Below are 17,820 nucleotides of genomic sequence, written 5' to 3' on the forward strand. Positions count from 1 at the left end.
CACCATCAAAATTAAAATAATTATTATGAAGAATAAAAGCAATACCCTTCAAAATAAAATCACAGAGATTACTAGACATACTACTGGTGGTCAGAGTCTGTTTAACTGCCTCAATGCCATCCATATGCCTGATGATGGAACTGATAATCCAGGAACGACGAAAGGAGGCTGATTCACTGGATGCTCAGATTAAGTCACTTGAACCTCTTTTAACACCATTTAAGGATCTAGAGGAATATAAAACCATGGAAGAAACTATCACAAATAGGATTAAGAAAAATGAAAGAGACATTATCCAACGTAAAACCAAGAAATTGGCACGGGATAAAAATATTTCTGAAGCCATTTCTGTGTCAACAAAAACTAAGCAGAACGTCGGGCAGAATATTATTGATGAGAATTTACTTGCCCAGACTATTACGCCAGTGTCCACACAGAAATGGAGGAAATATAAAAATAAGGTTAACCTAAATAAATCCAATTTCGCTATGAGAAATAGAGGCCCACATTATGAAGAAAGGGCTGAGCGGGAGCCTAATGTGGATAGTGTCCCTTTCAGATACACTCATCCAAATCGGAAACAGAATGAGGTTATCCAAAGGGGGAGGTTTAATAATCACTCTCAATGGACATACAATAGTAGGAAAAATGGTAGATATGAGTCTAACCACTATGGACGGGAGGATGCACATCTTACTCCGATACAGACGAATAATAGGTATCATGTATTCGGAGATCAAACCCCACATAGGGATTTTTTAGATGTCAGAAGGGACAACTGGAGAAATCGACGGTAGATAATAATTTAATCCCATTGGCCATACCCCGTAAGGTATCATATATTAAGACCAAACGAGGGAAAAGAGGAGGCCAACGTAAAAGGGAACGCCACCCTAAGAAAATTCACTTAAAATTAATTTCCACCCATCCGATGAAATAGATACAGTTACGAAGATTTTCAATCTGAGTGACTATACATTGGATGAAGATGAAATTTCAGTACTCAAAAAGGGTTTAAAATTCTGCCCATCAAATGAAATAAACTTTTTTAATCTATATATAGATATTCAAAAGTTTGTACGCAAATTGTCCCTAAAAAAGTTTTTTGCTAATAGTGAGAATCCTCCTATACAAAACAATGGAGAAACCATTTTTAAGAAACAATCTCATTTTAATCCCAGTCATATAAAGGGCTGTTTTGTTGATACGTTCCATAAGATAGTTAATGATGAAATCAACGCTCTGCAAGGAAATATACCAGCATATAAACATAATCTTACTAAAAAAGAGTGTGTAGCCTTAGATAAACTTAAAAACAATGAATCAATCATAATTAAACCCGCAGACAAGGGGGGGGGAGTGGTTGTAATGAGTAGGGCAGTTTATGTCAAAGAGGCCATGCGTCAATTAAAAGACGGGATAACCTATAAAAAATTAAGAACAGACCCCTCGGTAAGAATCCTTAATGGTCTGCGGAATTTAGTAGATAGTCATCTAGATAATGGCACACTGAACAAAACTACAGCAGAATTTCTCATCAACGAGAAATACACTGTACCAGTGTTATATCTTTTGCCAAAAGTGCATAAAGATGAACATCATCCTCCGGGGCGCCCAATTGTGGCTGGTACGAATTCTATCACGTCTAACTTGTCACAGTATATAGATTTTCAACTACAGCCCTATGTACTTGAAGGTCGTTCGTATCTTAAAGACACCAGAGACGTTTTGAATAAACTCAAAGATGTTAAATGGGAGAGTGACATGTGGTTGGTGACGGGGGATGTTACATCCCTCTATACCATCATCAGGCATATGGATGGCATTGAGGCAGTTAAACAGACTCTGACCACCAGTAGTATGTCTAGTAATCTCTGTGATTTTATTTTGAAGGGTATTGCTTTTATTCTTCATAATAATTATTTTAATTTCGATGGTGAGTACTACAATCAGGAGGTAGGCACTGCCATGGGGACCAGGTTCGCCCCCAGCTATGCTAATCTATTTATGTCCAGATGGGAGGACAGTTCCGTGTGGGCGGGGCATGGCTGGGAGGCGAATCTGGTCCGGTGGTGGCGCTATATTGATGACGTCCTCTTCGTATGGAAGGGGGACGTTAAGATACTTCAAGATTTTTGTGCCTACCTCAATATAAATACCCTGGGAATTCATCTGTCTTTCAATTACAGCCAAAGTGAGGTAAATTTTTTAGATTTACATATATACATTGCTAATGGTAGTATTGAATCCACTGTATATATCAAACCGACTGATTCTAATACTTACATAAGCACTAGGAGTAATCATTTGCATCAGTGGTTAAAAAATGTCCCCAAAGGGCAATTTACCCGTTTACGACGGAATTGCTCAGAGGACAAAAATTATACTGCAGAAGCACAGACTATGAAGAGGAAATTTATTGAGAAGGGATATAAACCGTATTGCCTACAAGCGTCATTAGAGGAAGTAGCTGAAGTAGATAGGGAAACTCTCTTAAGTACAAGGACTAAACCCCAATTAGAAACACCACATAATTTAGCTTTTGTGACACAGTATAATGGTTACCACAAACTTATAGAGAAGGTGTTTCATAAGAACTGGCAGCTCCTCAAGAAGGACCCGGTATTAACATCCATCTTACCGGATAAACCTAAGTTTATATATAAAAGAGCACCGAACCTCAGAGATAAATTGACGACCAGTGCATTTGTTGATAAACCATCAGGGGGTACTATTAGGAACCAGGGTTTCCATAGGTGCAGAGATTGTGGGATGTGTAAGAGCTGCCCCTCTAAAGTAAGAAAGCTTTCTTCTTTCGATTGGAATGGCAAAACATATAAGATTCAGCAATTTATTACTTGCAATAGCAAATATGCCATATATGCCATTCAATGTTCTTGTAATAAACTGTATATTGGTAAAACTAGTAGAAGTTTGAAAGTGCGTTGGTCAGAACATCTTCGTAATATACGGAAGGGGTTGATCACCCACCCTTTTTCACTTCACTTTAAAGAAATTCACAACTGCTCTACAGATCATATTACATCATTTTGGGCCATAGAACTAACTAAAGATCAATGGCGAAATAATAATAAAGAGATCAGATTAGCCAAAAGTGAAATGAGGTGGATTTATAACTTAGAATCACTCATACCTACTGGTTTGAATCATGAATTCGATTTAAGATGGTTTTTATGATGTTTCTGTATTTTTATTCCAGTTGTGATGCACAATTACAGTCCCAGGGTGTAGTGAAATAAAGGTGGTATATGAGGGTCCTTAATCCTTTTTGTGTCTATGATTATACAAAGGGAATTCTATATATGGAATGGAGTTATATTTATGTACGTATTTATGTGCAATACCTTCCCACTATTAAATAGGATATGGGACCTACCAAAAATGATAATATTCCCATCCCCGCTAATATTCACTTATACAGAAGACATCAGGCTTATCCCTTATTGCCAATATGTAAATGGAAGCCTACTCCGTGGCAGAGTGTGTTGTCACGCACTGCCATGGTAACCACTATAGGAAGTGACGTCTCTGCTGGGGGAAATAGGAGATTCGCACATGCAATTTCTCCTTGTCCGTTCATACCCAGAGTTGAGGCCGCTTGTTACACTCATTCGTCCTGCCGGCACTATAGTAACAAGGCCAAACAGTCTTATTCCTGGTCTCTGTGGCGACTCGTAGCGTTACGGGTTGCCATGGTAATGGTGACAGGAAGTGACGCTACGCTACGACGGGCGGAAGTAAGTTTCCCGTCCGTGGGCGGCGATGCCCATACAGGATGTAACTCATTTCAATTAACTCCTAGTGCATTGTGGTTCCACGTGGATAGTAGTTGTTATAGCAACACAGCTGATTTAATTAAATCTTATGTGTATCAATTTCCGGATATTTTATTTAAATAGCAGACAGTCAGTGGCACTCTTGTTCCTTGAAAAAGCCCCACTACTGGGGAGAAACGCGTTGGAAAGGGTGCAGACAGGTAGTATCACATATAGTCATCACTTGGGATTGTAGTTGTGCATTTCATCTGGCTGGGTTTGCCGTTTTCGGCCGGCGGCTCAATACTGGCTTTGTCACTTACTACCCCTGAGTTGATATGTGTGGTCTCCTGTAAATTTTATTCTCTATTATTTTTTATTTCAATAAATCAGTTTTATCATTACTCCATTTGTCTATGATTGGAGCAGAACATTAAAGAAACCGTTATGGGAGGATCCAAAGTACATTCTGAGTGAGTAATGGTATGCTTTCAATATCTTCACTATCCAGTTATAAAAGATACCTTGATGTGTGGAGTTTTACTCTTTTCATTGTGAGTGGGGTACGCTACCCTTGAATATTTGGCTTAATTGTCTGAAAGAACACTGAAGTGGTATTGGACATACTACACTATGATTTTTCATTTGTTTTTCCATTACATATCACCGTGAGTTATCTGTGGATTAGAAGATTCAACAACATCTCTACAGGAGGTTCTTATTGAAGTTGGACCGTTCATACCATTATCGTATATATGGACTTTAAGTATTGACTTTCATTGACCTTATGAAACCACACTCAGCGCCTAACTTGAGTATTTGTTTTTTGTATCTTACAAAAACTCTCCAGATTATTTACTTTTTAAAGTTTTCTAGGAAACGTTCTAGATGAATGCTTATTAGCCTTTGTCAGTATGTACTTTTGCAAAGTGTCTCTGTGGTGCAATCGGTTAGTGTGTTTGGTTATTAACCAAAGGGTTGGTGATTCAATCCCACCCAGGGATGTAATTGACCTTGTCATCAGATTTTGGTGATCTTTAAGTAGACAAGTCAAAATTTCAAACGCCCTCTTATGGTGTAGGGTACCTGGCCTACTCTGATGTAATCAGAGTTAGATTTGATTAAGTGATTTTATAAAAAATAGCTAGGAAGCACAATTTAGAAGTGGGTTGCAGAGAAAAAGAAATATGCTGGCAGAAAAATCCAACTGAGTGATTAAACAGCTCTTCATTTTCTGGCTTTATTTTTATGCTAACAAATTTGTTCTCTGAAAAGTGTCCACAAAGCCAAGTATCTGATTAACATCTTTGTAGGGATGGTTTTTCACCTATTACTAAATTAAACTTGCTTCATTGGAAAGGCAGCAAGATGCATCCTCATTTCAATATCTACTGAAATAATACAGGTTGACACCAGGAAACATTAACGCCACTGCATCCTTGCTGCTTTCTCATGTGGAAGTCTGTTTAATGTGAAAACAAGGTGATATCTAATTAGCACACAGGTAAGGAATTAAGAAAATCTTTATTTAAGGGTGAAAGGGTTTCCCACAAAATTGTTGCCCCAATGCATCATTGAAATTCAAGCTGGAAAGATGATTTTAATATATCACTTGTACATTTTGTATTGCTCTTCTGGTGACAATGTAGTTTGTTTTTGTCAATTACCATTTTAATAATTGGGTAAAGAAAATTAAGTGGATTTTTGAAAGAAAACAATACTGTCTATATACTATTAAAACAAATTAAAAAGGTAAAAGTTATTGTACTTCAAGTAAAATAAAAAGAGCAAAAATATCAATCCCAGTTTTGGATTACTTTAATTAACAAAAAAAAAATGCATATAGCAGAGGATAATTTCAATCTGCCTACCTCTGGGTTATGGACCCAGCATGCTTCCATTACAGTACTCTGCTGCACATGTAAGTGCAAGAGATCCTGAAGCACTCACTCATCATGGGAAAGTACCAATGTGTTTCTTCATTGGTTGATGGAAGAAACATCTTACAAAAACTCTCCAGATTATTGACTTTTTAAAGTTTTTCTAGGAAACATTCTAGATGAATGCTTATTAGCCTTTGTCAGTATGTACTTTTGCAAAGTGTCGCTGTAGCACAATCAGTTAGTGTGTACGGCTATTAACCAAAAAGTTGGTGGTTCAATCCCACCCAGGGACGTAATTGACCTTGTGATCAGGTTTTGGTGATATTTAAGTAGACAAGTCAAAATTTCAAACCCTCTCTTATGGTGTAGGGTACCTGGCCTACTCTGATGTAATCAGAGTTAGATTTGATTAAGTGATTTTATTAAAAAAACAGCTAGGAAGCACAATTTAGCAGTGGGTTGCAGAGAAAAAGAAATATGCTGGCAGAAAAATCCAATTGAGTGATTAAACAGCTCTTCATTTTCTGGCTTTGTTTTTATGCTAACAAATTTGTTCTCTGAAAAGTGTCCACAAAGCCAAGTATCTGATTAACACCTTTGTAGGGATGGTTTTTCACCTATTACTAAATTAAACATGCTTCATTGGAAAGGCAGCAAGATGCATCCTCATTTCAATATCTACTGAAATAATACAGGTTGACACCAGGAAACATTAACGCCACTGCATCCTTGCTGCTTTCTCATGTGGAAGTCTGTTTAATGTGAAAACAAGGTGATATCTAATTAGCACACAGGTAAGGAATTAAGAAAATCTTTATTTAAGGGTGAAGAGGTTTCTCACAAAATCGTTGCCCCAATGCATCATTGAAATCCAAGCTGGAAAGATGATTTTAATATATCACTTGTACATTTTGTATTGATCTTCTGGTGACAATGTAGTTTGTTTTTGTCAATTACCATTTGAATAATCGGGTAAAGAAAATTAAGTGGATTTTTGAAAGAAAACAATACTGTCAATATACTATTAAAACAAATTAAAATAATAAAAGTTATTGTACTTTAAGTAAAAATAAAAGAGCAAAAATATCAATCCCAGTTTTGGATTACTTTAATTAACACAAAAAATGCATATAGCAGAGGATAGTTTCAATCTACCTACCTCTGGGTTATGGGCCCAGCATGATTCCATTGCAGTACTCTGCTGCACATGTAAGTGCAAGAGATCCTGAAGCACTCACTCATCATGGGAAAGTACCAATGTGTTTCTTCATTGGTTGATGGAAGAAACATCTTACAAAAACTCTCCAGATTATTGACTTTTTAAAGTTTTTCTAGGAAACGTTCTAGATGAATGCTTATTAGCCTTTGTCAGTATATACTTTTGCAATGTGTCTCTGTGGCGCAATCAGTTAGCGTGTTCGGTTATTAACCAAAAGGTTGGTGGTTCAATCCCACCCAGGGATGTAATTTACCTTGTTATCAGATTTTGGTGATCTTTAAGTAGACAAGTCAAAATTTCAAACCCCCTCTTATGGTGTAGGGTACCTGGCCTTCTCTGATGTAATCAGAGTTAGATTTGATTAAGTGATTTTATAAAAGAACAGCTAGGAAGCACAAGTTAGCAGTGGGTTGCAGAGAAAAAGAAATATGCTTGCAGAAAAATCTAATTGAGTGATTAAACAGCTCTTCATTTTCTGGCTTTATTTTTATGCTAACAAATTTGTTCATTGAAAATTGTCCACAAAGCCAAGTATCTGATTAACACCTTTGTAGGGATGGTTTTTCACCTATTACTAAATTAAACTTGCTTCATTGGAAAGGCAGCAAGTGATGTCATCCAAGCAGTGGGTCAAAGTTGGCTTCAACCCTCGTCTGCTTATGAAAAGAGAAAAGGGATATGCAGGGCATGGCGGCCTTTTGCGACGCTTGGATGACCCCTAGTTCACATTAAACACCCCCACCCTCCTTCGGTGTGGGGCTCATGTTGGCCATGCCCCAGCTCCTGAAGCATTCAAGCTGATTTCTTGCAGCAGCTGGGTACTGTAACAGCTCCAGAGCTGCTCTGTAAGGCAAGTAAAAGGGTGTGGGCCCTGCAGCACTACCTGTAGTTTTCATTGTGCATTGGAAGGCACAAAGTAAGCAGACGGGAGGAGAAGTCAGGATAGTGCACAAGGTTATAGAAGGGAGGGGCTCAAGAAAAGAGAAGTGGAAACAGACAGCATACTAGGCTGGAGAGAGACCTGAGACAAAGAGATCTGAATTATACGAGAGCCGTCCAGGGGAAACACAAATTATGCAGTCAAGTTTCCCACATTTGGGGAAATCGCAAGGGGCAGCACACCCAGAGTGCAATGGGTGAGCCTTGCCCTGGGAGAAGCACCTTCATGATCATAGTATCTCACCTGGCAGGTTAGTAGGAGTTGGGCTAGAGCTGGGGAGGGTCGCTGCTCGGGCACTACCTGTCAAGTGAAGGAGATCCAACTGAGAAAGCACAAGGGAACTCTCAAAAGAAGAACAAGGCTAGAGGAAGATCTGAGACAAAGAAATCTGACTTTTACCAGAGCTGACCAGAGGAAAGCACAAACACAGTCCACCACTACCACAAATAATGCAGTCGAGTTTCCCACATTTGGGGAAATCACAGGGGTCAGCATACCCAGAATGCAATGAATGAACCTCACCCTGGGAGAACAATCTTCATGACAATAGTATCTCCTATGCAAAATAAGTATGATTTGGGATAGGGCTGGGGAGGGCCGCTGCTCAGGCACATCTCTGTCAAGTAAAGGAGATTCAACTGAGGCAGCACAAGGGAACTCTCATCTGGGGACAACAACTGCAGGGAGAACACATATTTTCAGATGAACATGGGAGGGCAGAAGGCTGCCTAATACTGAAGCACCCCCAAACAACAAACCAAATGCAACAACTAGTGCAAGCATTCCTGGGGGAAGACCTGCAGCAGATGGATTTGTATATGGTGATGTCATCCAAGCAGTGGGTCAAAGTTGGCTTCAACCCTCGTCTGCATATGAAAAGAGAAAAGGGGCGTGCAGGGCATGGCGGCCTTTTGCAGCGCTTGGATGACCCCTAGTTCGCATTACACACCTCCACCCTCCTTCGGTGTGGGGCTCATGTTGGCTATGCCCCAGCCCCTGAAGCATTCAAGCTGATTTCTTGCAGCAGCTGGGCACTGTAACTGCTCCAGAGCTACTCTGTAAGGCAAGTAAAAGGGTGTGGGCCCTGCAGCACTACCTGTAGTTCGCATTGTGCGTTGGAAGGCACGAAGTAAGCAGACGGGAGAAGTCAGGATAGTGCGCAAGGGCATAGAAGGGAGCGGCTCAAGAAAAGAGAAGTGGAAACAGACAGCAAACTAGGCTGGAGAGAGACCTGAGACAAAGAGATCTGAATTATACGAGAGCCGACGAGGGGAAACACAAATTATGCAGTCAAGTTTCCCACATTTGGGGAAATCGCAGGAGCAGCACACCCAGAGTGCAATGGTTGAGCCTTGCCCTGGGAGAAGCACCTTCATGATCATAGTATCTCACCTGGCAGGTAAGTAGGAGTTGGGCTAGAGCTGGGGAGGGTCGCTGCTCGGGTTCCCCCCTGTGAAGTGAAGGAGATCCAACTGAGGCAGCACCAGGGTACTCTCGAAAGAAGAACAAGGCTAGAGGAAGATCTGAGACAAAGAAATCTGACTTTTACCAGAGCTGACCAGAGGAAAGCACAAACACAGTCCCCCACTACCACAAATAATGCAGTCGAGTTTCCCACATTTGGGAAAATCACAGGGGTCAGCATACCCAGAATGCAATGAATGAACCTCACCCTGGGAGAACAATCTTCATGACCATGGTATCTCCTATGCAAAATAAGTATGATTTGGGATAGGGCTGGGGAGGGCCGCTGCTCAGGCACATCTCTGTCAAGTAAAGGAAATTCAACTGAGGCAGCACAAGGGAACTCTCATCTGGGGACAACAACTGCAGGGAGAACACATATTTTCAGATGAACATGGGAGGGCAGAAGGCTGCCTAATACTGAAGCACCCCCAAACAACAAACCAAATGCAACAACTAGTGCAAGCATTCCTGGGGGAAGACCTGCAGCAGATGGATTTGTATATGGTGATGTCATCCAAGCAGTGGGTCAAAGTTGGCTTCAACCCTCGTCTGCATATGAAAAGAGAAAAGGGGCGTGCAGGGCATGGCGGCCTTTTGCAGCGCTTGGATGACCCCTAGTTCGCATTACACACCTCCACCCTCCTTCGGTGTGGGGCTCATGTTGGCTATGCCCCAGCCCCTGAAGCATTCAAGCTGATTTCTTGCAGCAGCTGGGCACTGTAACTGCTCCAGAGCTACTCTGTAAGGCAAGTAAAAGGGTGTGGGCCCTGCAGCACTACCTGTAGTTCGCATTGTGCGTTGGAAGGCACGAAGTAAGCAGACGGGAGAAGTCAGGATAGTGCGCAAGGGCATAGAAGGGAGCGGCTCAAGAAAAGAGAAGTGGAAACAGACAGCAAACTAGGCTGGAGAGAGACCTGAGACAAAGAGATCTGAATTATACGAGAGCCGACGAGGGGAAACACAAATTATGCAGTCAAGTTTCCCACATTTGGGGAAATCGCAGGAGCAGCACACCCAGAGTGCAATGGTTGAGCCTTGCCCTGGGAGAAGCACCTTCATGATCATAGTATCTCACCTGGCAGGTAAGTAGGAGTTGGGCTAGAGCTGGGGAGGGTCGCTGCTCGGGTTCCCCCCTGTGAAGTGAAGGAGATCCAACTGAGGCAGCACCAGGGTACTCTCGAAAGAAGAACAAGGCTAGAGGAAGATCTGAGACAAAGAAATCTGACTTTTACCAGAGCTGACCAGAGGAAAGCACAAACACAGTCCCCCACTACCACAAATAATGCAGTCGAGTTTCCCACATTTGGGAAAATCACAGGGGTCAGCATACCCAGAATGCAATGAATGAACCTCACCCTGGGAGAACAATCTTCATGACCATGGTATCTCCTATGCAAAATAAGTATGATTTGGGATAGGGCTGGGGAGGGCCGCTGCTCAGGCACATCTCTGTCAAGTAAAGGAAATTCAACTGAGGCAGCACAAGGGAACTCTCATCTGGGGACAACAACTGCAGGGAGAACACATATTTTCAGATGAACATGGGAGGGCAGAAGGCTGCCTAATACTGAAGCACCCCCAAACAACAAACCAAATGCAACAACTAGTGCAAGCATTCCTGGGGGAAGACCTGCAGCAGATGGATTTGTATATGGTGATGTCATCCAAGCAGTGGGTCAAAGTTGGCTTCAACCCTCGTCTGCATATGAAAAGAGAAAAGGGGCGTGCAGGGCATGGCGGCCTTTTGCAGCGCTTGGATGACCCCTAGTTCGCATTACACACCTCCACCCTCCTTCGGTGTGGGGCTCATGTTGGCTATGCCGCAGCCCCTGAAGCATTCAAGCTGATTTCTTGCAGCAGCTGGGCACTGTAACTGCTCCAGAGCTACTCTGTAAGGCAAGTAAAAGGGTGTGGGCCCTGCAGCACTACCTGTAGTTCGCATTGTGCGTTGGAAGGCACGAAGTAAGCAGACGGGAGAAGTCAGGATAGTGCGCAAGGGCATAGAAGGGAGCGGCTCAAGAAAAGAGAAGTGGAAACAGACAGCAAACTAGGCTGGAGAGAGACCTGAGACAAAGAGATCTGAATTATACGAGAGCCGACGAGGGGAAACACAAATTATGCAGTCAAGTTTCCCACATTTGGGGAAATCGCAGGAGCAGCACACCCAGAGTGCAATGGTTGAGCCTTGCCCTGGGAGAAGCACCTTCATGATCATAGTATCTCACCTGGCAGGTAAGTAGGAGTTGGGCTAGAGCTGGGGAGGGTCGCTGCTCGGGTTCCCCCCTGTGAAGTGAAGGAGATCCAACTGAGGCAGCACCAGGGTACTCTCGAAAGAAGAACAAGGCTAGAGGAAGATCTGAGACAAAGAAATCTGACTTTTACCAGAGCTGACCAGAGGAAAGCACAAACACAGTCCCCCACTACCACAAATAATGCAGTCGAGTTTCCCACATTTGGGAAAATCACAGGGGTCAGCATACCCAGAATGCAATGAATGAACCTCACCCTGGGAGAACAATCTTCATGACCATGGTATCTCCTATGCAAAATAAGTATGATTTGGGATAGGGCTGGGGAGGGCCGCTGCTCAGGCACATCTCTGTCAAGTAAAGGAAATTCAACTGAGGCAGCACAAGGGAACTCTCATCTGGGGACAACAACTGCAGGGAGAACACATATTTTCAGATGAACATGGGAGGGCAGAAGGCTGCCTAATACTGAAGCACCCCCAAACAACAAACCAAATGCAACAACTAGTGCAAGCATTCCTGGGGGAAGACCTGCAGCAGATGGATTTGTATATGGTGATGTCATCCAAGCAGTGGGTCAAAGTTGGCTTCAACCCTCGTCTGCATATGAAAAGAGAAAAGGGGCGTGCAGGGCATGGCGGCCTTTTGCAGCGCTTGGATGACCCCTAGTTCGCATTACACACCTCCACCCTCCTTCGGTGTGGGGCTCATGTTGGCTATGCCCCAGCCCCTGAAGCATTCAAGCTGATTTCTTGCAGCAGCTGGGCACTGTAACTGCTCCAGAGCTACTCTGTAAGGCAAGTAAAAGGGTGTGGGCCCTGCAGCACTACCTGTAGTTCGCATTGTGCGTTGGAAGGCACGAAGTAAGCAGACGGGAGAAGTCAGGATAGTGCGCAAGGGCATAGAAGGGAGCGGCTCAAGAAAAGAGAAGTGGAAACAGACAGCAAACTAGGCTGGAGAGAGACCTGAGACAAAGAGATCTGAATTATACGAGAGCCGACGAGGGGAAACACAAATTATGCAGTCAAGTTTCCCACATTTGGGGAAATCGCAGGAGCAGCACACCCAGAGTGCAATGGTTGAGCCTTGCCCTGGGAGAAGCACCTTCATGATCATAGTATCTCACCTGGCAGGTAAGTAGGAGTTGGGCTAGAGCTGGGGAGGGTCGCTGCTCGGGTTCCCCCCTGTGAAGTGAAGGAGATCCAACTGAGGCAGCACCAGGGTACTCTCGAAAGAAGAACAAGGCTAGAGGAAGATCTGAGACAAAGAAATCTGACTTTTACCAGAGCTGACCAGAGGAAAGCACAAACACAGTCCCCCACTACCACAAATAATGCAGTCGAGTTTCCCACATTTGGGAAAATCACAGGGGTCAGCATACCCAGAATGCAATGAATGAACCTCACCCTGGGAGAACAATCTTCATGACCATGGTATCTCCTATGCAAAATAAGTATGATTTGGGATAGGGCTGGGGAGGGCCGCTGCTCAGGCACATCTCTGTCAAGTAAAGGAAATTCAACTGAGGCAGCACAAGGGAACTCTCATCTGGGGACAACAACTGCAGGGAGAACACATATTTTCAGATGAACATGGGAGGGCAGAAGGCTGCCTAATACTGAAGCACCCCCAAACAACAAACCAAATGCAACAACTAGTGCAAGCATTCCTGGGGGAAGACCTGCAGCAGATGGATTTGTATATGGTGATGTCATCCAAGCAGTGGGTCAAAGTTGGCTTCAACCCTCGTCTGCATATGAAAAGAGAAAAGGGGCGTGCAGGGCATGGCGGCCTTTTGCAGCGCTTGGATGACCCCTAGTTCGCATTACACACCTCCACCCTCCTTCGGTGTGGGGCTCATGTTGGCTATGCCCCAGCCCCTGAAGCATTCAAGCTGATTTCTTGCAGCAGCTGGGCACTGTAACTGCTCCAGAGCTACTCTGTAAGGCAAGTAAAAGGGTGTGGGCCCTGCAGCACTACCTGTAGTTCGCATTGTGCGTTGGAAGGCACGAAGTAAGCAGACGGGAGAAGTCAGGATAGTGCGCAAGGGCATAGAAGGGAGCGGCTCAAGAAAAGAGAAGTGGAAACAGACAGCAAACTAGGCTGGAGAGAGACCTGAGACAAAGAGATCTGAATTATACGAGAGCCGACGAGGGGAAACACAAATTATGCAGTCAAGTTTCCCACATTTGGGGAAATCGCAGGAGCAGCACACCCAGAGTGCAATGGTTGAGCCTTGCCCTGGGAGAAGCACCTTCATGATCATAGTATCTCACCTGGCAGGTAAGTAGGAGTTGGGCTAGAGCTGGGGAGGGTCGCTGCTCGGGTTCCCCCCTGTGAAGTGAAGGAGATCCAACTGAGGCAGCACCAGGGTACTCTCGAAAGAAGAACAAGGCTAGAGGAAGATCTGAGACAAAGAAATCTGACTTTTACCAGAGCTGACCAGAGGAAAGCACAAACACAGTCCCCCACTACCACAAATAATGCAGTCGAGTTTCCCACATTTGGGAAAATCACAGGGGTCAGCATACCCAGAATGCAATGAATGAACCTCACCCTGGGAGAACAATCTTCATGACCATGGTATCTCCTATGCAAAATAAGTATGATTTGGGATAGGGCTGGGGAGGGCCGCTGCTCAGGCACATCTCTGTCAAGTAAAGGAAATTCAACTGAGGCAGCACAAGGGAACTCTCATCTGGGGACAACAACTGCAGGGAGAACACATATTTTCAGATGAACATGGGAGGGCAGAAGGCTGCCTAATACTGAAGCACCCCCAAACAACAAACCAAATGCAACAACTAGTGCAAGCATTCCTGGGGGAAGACCTGCAGCAGATGGATTTGTATATGGTGATGTCATCCAAGCAGTGGGTCAAAGTTGGCTTCAACCCTCGTCTGCATATGAAAAGAGAAAAGGGGCGTGCAGGGCATGGCGGCCTTTTGCAGCGCTTGGATGACCCCTAGTTCGCATTACACACCTCCACCCTCCTTCGGTGTGGGGCTCATGTTGGCTATGCCCCAGCCCCTGAAGCATTCAAGCTGATTTCTTGCAGCAGCTGGGCACTGTAACTGCTCCAGAGCTACTCTGTAAGGCAAGTAAAAGGGTGTGGGCCCTGCAGCACTACCTGTAGTTCGCATTGTGCGTTGGAAGGCACGAAGTAAGCAGACGGGAGAAGTCAGGATAGTGCGCAAGGGCATAGAAGGGAGCGGCTCAAGAAAAGAGAAGTGGAAACAGACAGCAAACTAGGCTGGAGAGAGACCTGAGACAAAGAGATCTGAATTATACGAGAGCCGACGAGGGGAAACACAAATTATGCAGTCAAGTTTCCCACATTTGGGGAAATCGCAGGAGCAGCACACCCAGAGTGCAATGGTTGAGCCTTGCCCTGGGAGAAGCACCTTCATGATCATAGTATCTCACCTGGCAGGTAAGTAGGAGTTGGGCTAGAGCTGGGGAGGGTCGCTGCTCGGGTTCCCCCCTGTGAAGTGAAGGAGATCCAACTGAGGCAGCACCAGGGTACTCTCGAAAGAAGAACAAGGCTAGAGGAAGATCTGAGACAAAGAAATCTGACTTTTACCAGAGCTGACCAGAGGAAAGCACAAACACAGTCCCCCACTACCACAAATAATGCAGTCGAGTTTCCCACATTTGGGAAAATCACAGGTGTCAGCATACCCAGAATGCAATGAATGAACCTCACCCTGGGAGAACAATCTTCATGACCATGGTATCTCCTATGCAAAATAAGTATGATTTGGGATAGGGCTGGGGAGGGCCGCTGCTCAGGCACATCTCTGTCAAGTAAAGGAGATTCAACTGAGGCAGCACAAGGGAACTCTCATCTGGGGACAACAACTGCAGGGAGACCACATCTTTTCAGATGAACATGGGAGGGCGGAAGGCTGCCTAATACTGAAGCACCATCAAATATCAAACCATATGCAACAACTAGTACAAGCATTCCTGGGGGAAGGTCTGCAGCAGACGGATTTGCATACGGTGATGTTATCCAAGCAGTGGGCCAAAGTTGACTGGAACCCTCATCTGCATATGAAAAGAGAAAAGGGGCATGCAGGGCATGGCGGCCTTTTGCAGTGCTTGGATGACCCCTAGTTCGCATTAAACACCCCCACCCTCCTTTGGTATGGGGCTCATGTTGGCCATGCCCCATCCCCTGAAGCATTCAAGCTGATTTCTTGCAGCAGCTGGGCACTGTAACAGCTCCAGAGCTGTTCTGTAAGGCAAGTAAAAGGGTGTGGGCCCTGCAGCACCACCTGTAGTTCGCATTGTGCGTTGGAAGGCACAAAGTAAGCAGACGGGAGGAGAAGTCAGGATAGTGCGCAAGGGCATTCTTTTCTCTTAGTCCGGGGGCAAGGCTTCAAAATGGGGTCTGCAACGGAGGAGACACAGGGGGCGTGGTCACAGCGGCTTTTCTCTACAGTCTGCACCAGCAGGAGCCTACACCATTTTTTATGATCACGCTGAACTGCAGTGCGACTGCAATTACAGCATGGTCAAGAAGGGAGGCGTCATGCTGGGTGGCCATGCCCTGTCACTGTGCAGGAGCCAGCACCGCTCACACACTGGTCCCCGGGTGCAGCCCCCAACCCCCGGGACACCCGGAGCAACAAAATGTAGATTCAGGCCACCAGGCCACGCCCCTACCTATGAAACCATGCCTCCTTTTTACCATTGCGCTGCTTATCTGCGCGCACTGCATTACAATCTCCCTCGCCACCTCTCTGGGTGTCACCAGTGATAGTGACACCTCTGCCATGCTTGTAGCAGCTGGTCCTAAGATCTACGCCTCAAGCCCTGAGTGTTTGCCCTTGTGACTTGTTGATCATCATAGCGAAGCAGATGCTTACAGAAAACTGCAGGGGCTTAGATTGAAAATAAAAAAATTGATGGGTATAAGGTAGAGAGGAGCGGGTTTGGTTCTCCGAGAACCGAATTCCCGACGAACTCCACGTGGTTTACACTGGTCCGAGGCAAGCTCGGTTGTTCCCGCCTGACTCGGAAAACCTGAACAAGGGAAAATGTCATCATCCCGCTGTCGGATTCTCGCGAGATTCGGATTCCATATAAAGAGCTGCGCGTTGCTGCCATTTTTACTCGTGCATTGAAGAGAGAGCGGAGAGGACGTGGCTATGTTCTCTCAGTGGAAATCTCAATATCAGTGCTCAGTATCAGTGGTTACTTATTGCTGCTCAGTAATACTAGTAGTGTGTCTCTCCTGCTCAGTGTCAGTTCTCAGTAGTATCCTCATCAGTGCTCAGTATCACTGCTCATTGTCTTGTGCTGCATTGTGGTGCTCAGCATACTACAGTACATTACTAATAGTCCAGTGCTGCATCTTGCTGCTCAGTGTCAGTTCTAGTATCCTCATCAGTGCTCACTATCACTGCTCATTGCATTGTGGTGTTCTGTATACTACAGTAACATAGTAATATAGTATATATAGAGGAGCGGGTTCGGTTCTCCGATAACCGAATTCCCGACGAACTCCACGTGGTTTACACTGGTCCGAGGCAGGCTCGGTTGTTCCCGCCTGACTCGGAAAACATGAACAAGGGAAAATGTCATCATCCCGCTGTCGGATTCTCGCGAGATTCGGATTCCATATAAAGAGCTGCGCGTTGCCGCCATTTTTACTCGTGCATTGAAGAGAGAGCGGAGAGGACGTGGCTATGTTCTCTCAGTGGAAATCTCAATATAAGTGCTCAGTATCAGTGGTTACTTATTGCTGCTCAGTAATACTAGTAGTGTGTCTCTCCTGCTCAATGTCAGTTCTCAGTAGTATCCTCATCAGTGCTCAGTATCACTGCTCATTGTCTTGTGCTGCATTGTGGTGCTCAGCATACTACAGTACATTACTAATAGTCCAGTGCTGCATCTTGCTGCTCAGTGTCAGTTCTAGTATCCTCATCAGTGCTCACTATCACTGCTCATTACATTGTGGTGTTCTGTATACTACAGTAACATAGTAATATAGTAACATATAGTAACATAGTTTTTGAGGTTGAATAGAGGCAAATTGCCCATCGTGTTCAACCTGTTTTAAGTTGTGATGTTTCTACATACTTGCAGAATAATGTTTTATGACTAGTTAGCTACTATAACTCATGTTACCCCCGGATTAACCATGTTGATATTTTAAGTATTATAACCTTGGATAGCTTTTTCATTCAGAAATGTATATATTCCTTTTTTAAATCCAATTACAGAGTCCGCCATTACCACCTTCCCTGGCAGGGAATTCCACATCCTGATTGCCCTA

The 17,820-nt window shown here is 44.5% G+C and overlaps 8 non-coding genes and 6 pseudogenes across 8 annotated transcripts; all 14 read right to left on the reverse strand.

Annotated features, from left to right (window-relative positions):
* Window positions 1-7,912: 7,912 nt before the first annotated feature.
* LOC134967544 (U1 spliceosomal RNA) lies at window positions 7,913-8,076 on the reverse strand. Its single transcript, XR_010189004.1, has one exon. It is a non-coding gene; the product is annotated as a U1 spliceosomal RNA (small nuclear RNA).
* Window positions 8,077-8,227: 151 nt separating this feature from the next.
* On the reverse strand, window positions 8,228-8,391 carry LOC134967437 (U1 spliceosomal RNA). Its single transcript, XR_010188916.1, has one exon. It is a non-coding gene; the product is annotated as a U1 spliceosomal RNA (small nuclear RNA).
* Window positions 8,392-9,089: 698 nt separating this feature from the next.
* Window positions 9,090-9,225, reverse strand: LOC134967701 (U1 spliceosomal RNA; annotated as a pseudogene).
* Window positions 9,226-9,377: 152 nt separating this feature from the next.
* On the reverse strand, window positions 9,378-9,541 carry LOC134967325 (U1 spliceosomal RNA). Its single transcript, XR_010188823.1, has one exon. It is a non-coding gene; the product is annotated as a U1 spliceosomal RNA (small nuclear RNA).
* A 698-nt stretch (window positions 9,542-10,239) lies between these two features.
* LOC134967702 (U1 spliceosomal RNA) lies at window positions 10,240-10,375 on the reverse strand (annotated as a pseudogene).
* Window positions 10,376-10,527: 152 nt separating this feature from the next.
* LOC134967326 (U1 spliceosomal RNA) lies at window positions 10,528-10,691 on the reverse strand. Its single transcript, XR_010188824.1, has one exon. It is a non-coding gene; the product is annotated as a U1 spliceosomal RNA (small nuclear RNA).
* A 698-nt stretch (window positions 10,692-11,389) lies between these two features.
* Window positions 11,390-11,525, reverse strand: LOC134967704 (U1 spliceosomal RNA; annotated as a pseudogene).
* Window positions 11,526-11,677: 152 nt separating this feature from the next.
* Window positions 11,678-11,841, reverse strand: LOC134967327 (U1 spliceosomal RNA). Its single transcript, XR_010188825.1, has one exon. It is a non-coding gene; the product is annotated as a U1 spliceosomal RNA (small nuclear RNA).
* A 698-nt stretch (window positions 11,842-12,539) lies between these two features.
* Window positions 12,540-12,675, reverse strand: LOC134967705 (U1 spliceosomal RNA; annotated as a pseudogene).
* A 152-nt stretch (window positions 12,676-12,827) lies between these two features.
* LOC134967328 (U1 spliceosomal RNA) lies at window positions 12,828-12,991 on the reverse strand. The gene has a single exon (XR_010188826.1). It is a non-coding gene; the product is annotated as a U1 spliceosomal RNA (small nuclear RNA).
* Window positions 12,992-13,689: 698 nt separating this feature from the next.
* LOC134967706 (U1 spliceosomal RNA) lies at window positions 13,690-13,825 on the reverse strand (annotated as a pseudogene).
* Window positions 13,826-13,977: 152 nt separating this feature from the next.
* LOC134967329 (U1 spliceosomal RNA) lies at window positions 13,978-14,141 on the reverse strand. Its single transcript, XR_010188827.1, has one exon. It is a non-coding gene; the product is annotated as a U1 spliceosomal RNA (small nuclear RNA).
* Window positions 14,142-14,839: 698 nt separating this feature from the next.
* LOC134967707 (U1 spliceosomal RNA) lies at window positions 14,840-14,975 on the reverse strand (annotated as a pseudogene).
* A 152-nt stretch (window positions 14,976-15,127) lies between these two features.
* LOC134967406 (U1 spliceosomal RNA) lies at window positions 15,128-15,291 on the reverse strand. The gene has a single exon (XR_010188891.1). It is a non-coding gene; the product is annotated as a U1 spliceosomal RNA (small nuclear RNA).
* Between the last annotated feature and the right edge of the window lie 2,529 nt (window positions 15,292-17,820).

This window comes from Pseudophryne corroboree, chromosome 10 (genome assembly GCF_028390025.1).
Source record: "Pseudophryne corroboree isolate aPseCor3 chromosome 10, aPseCor3.hap2, whole genome shotgun sequence".
Taxonomy (NCBI): Eukaryota; Metazoa; Chordata; class Amphibia; order Anura; family Myobatrachidae; genus Pseudophryne; species Pseudophryne corroboree.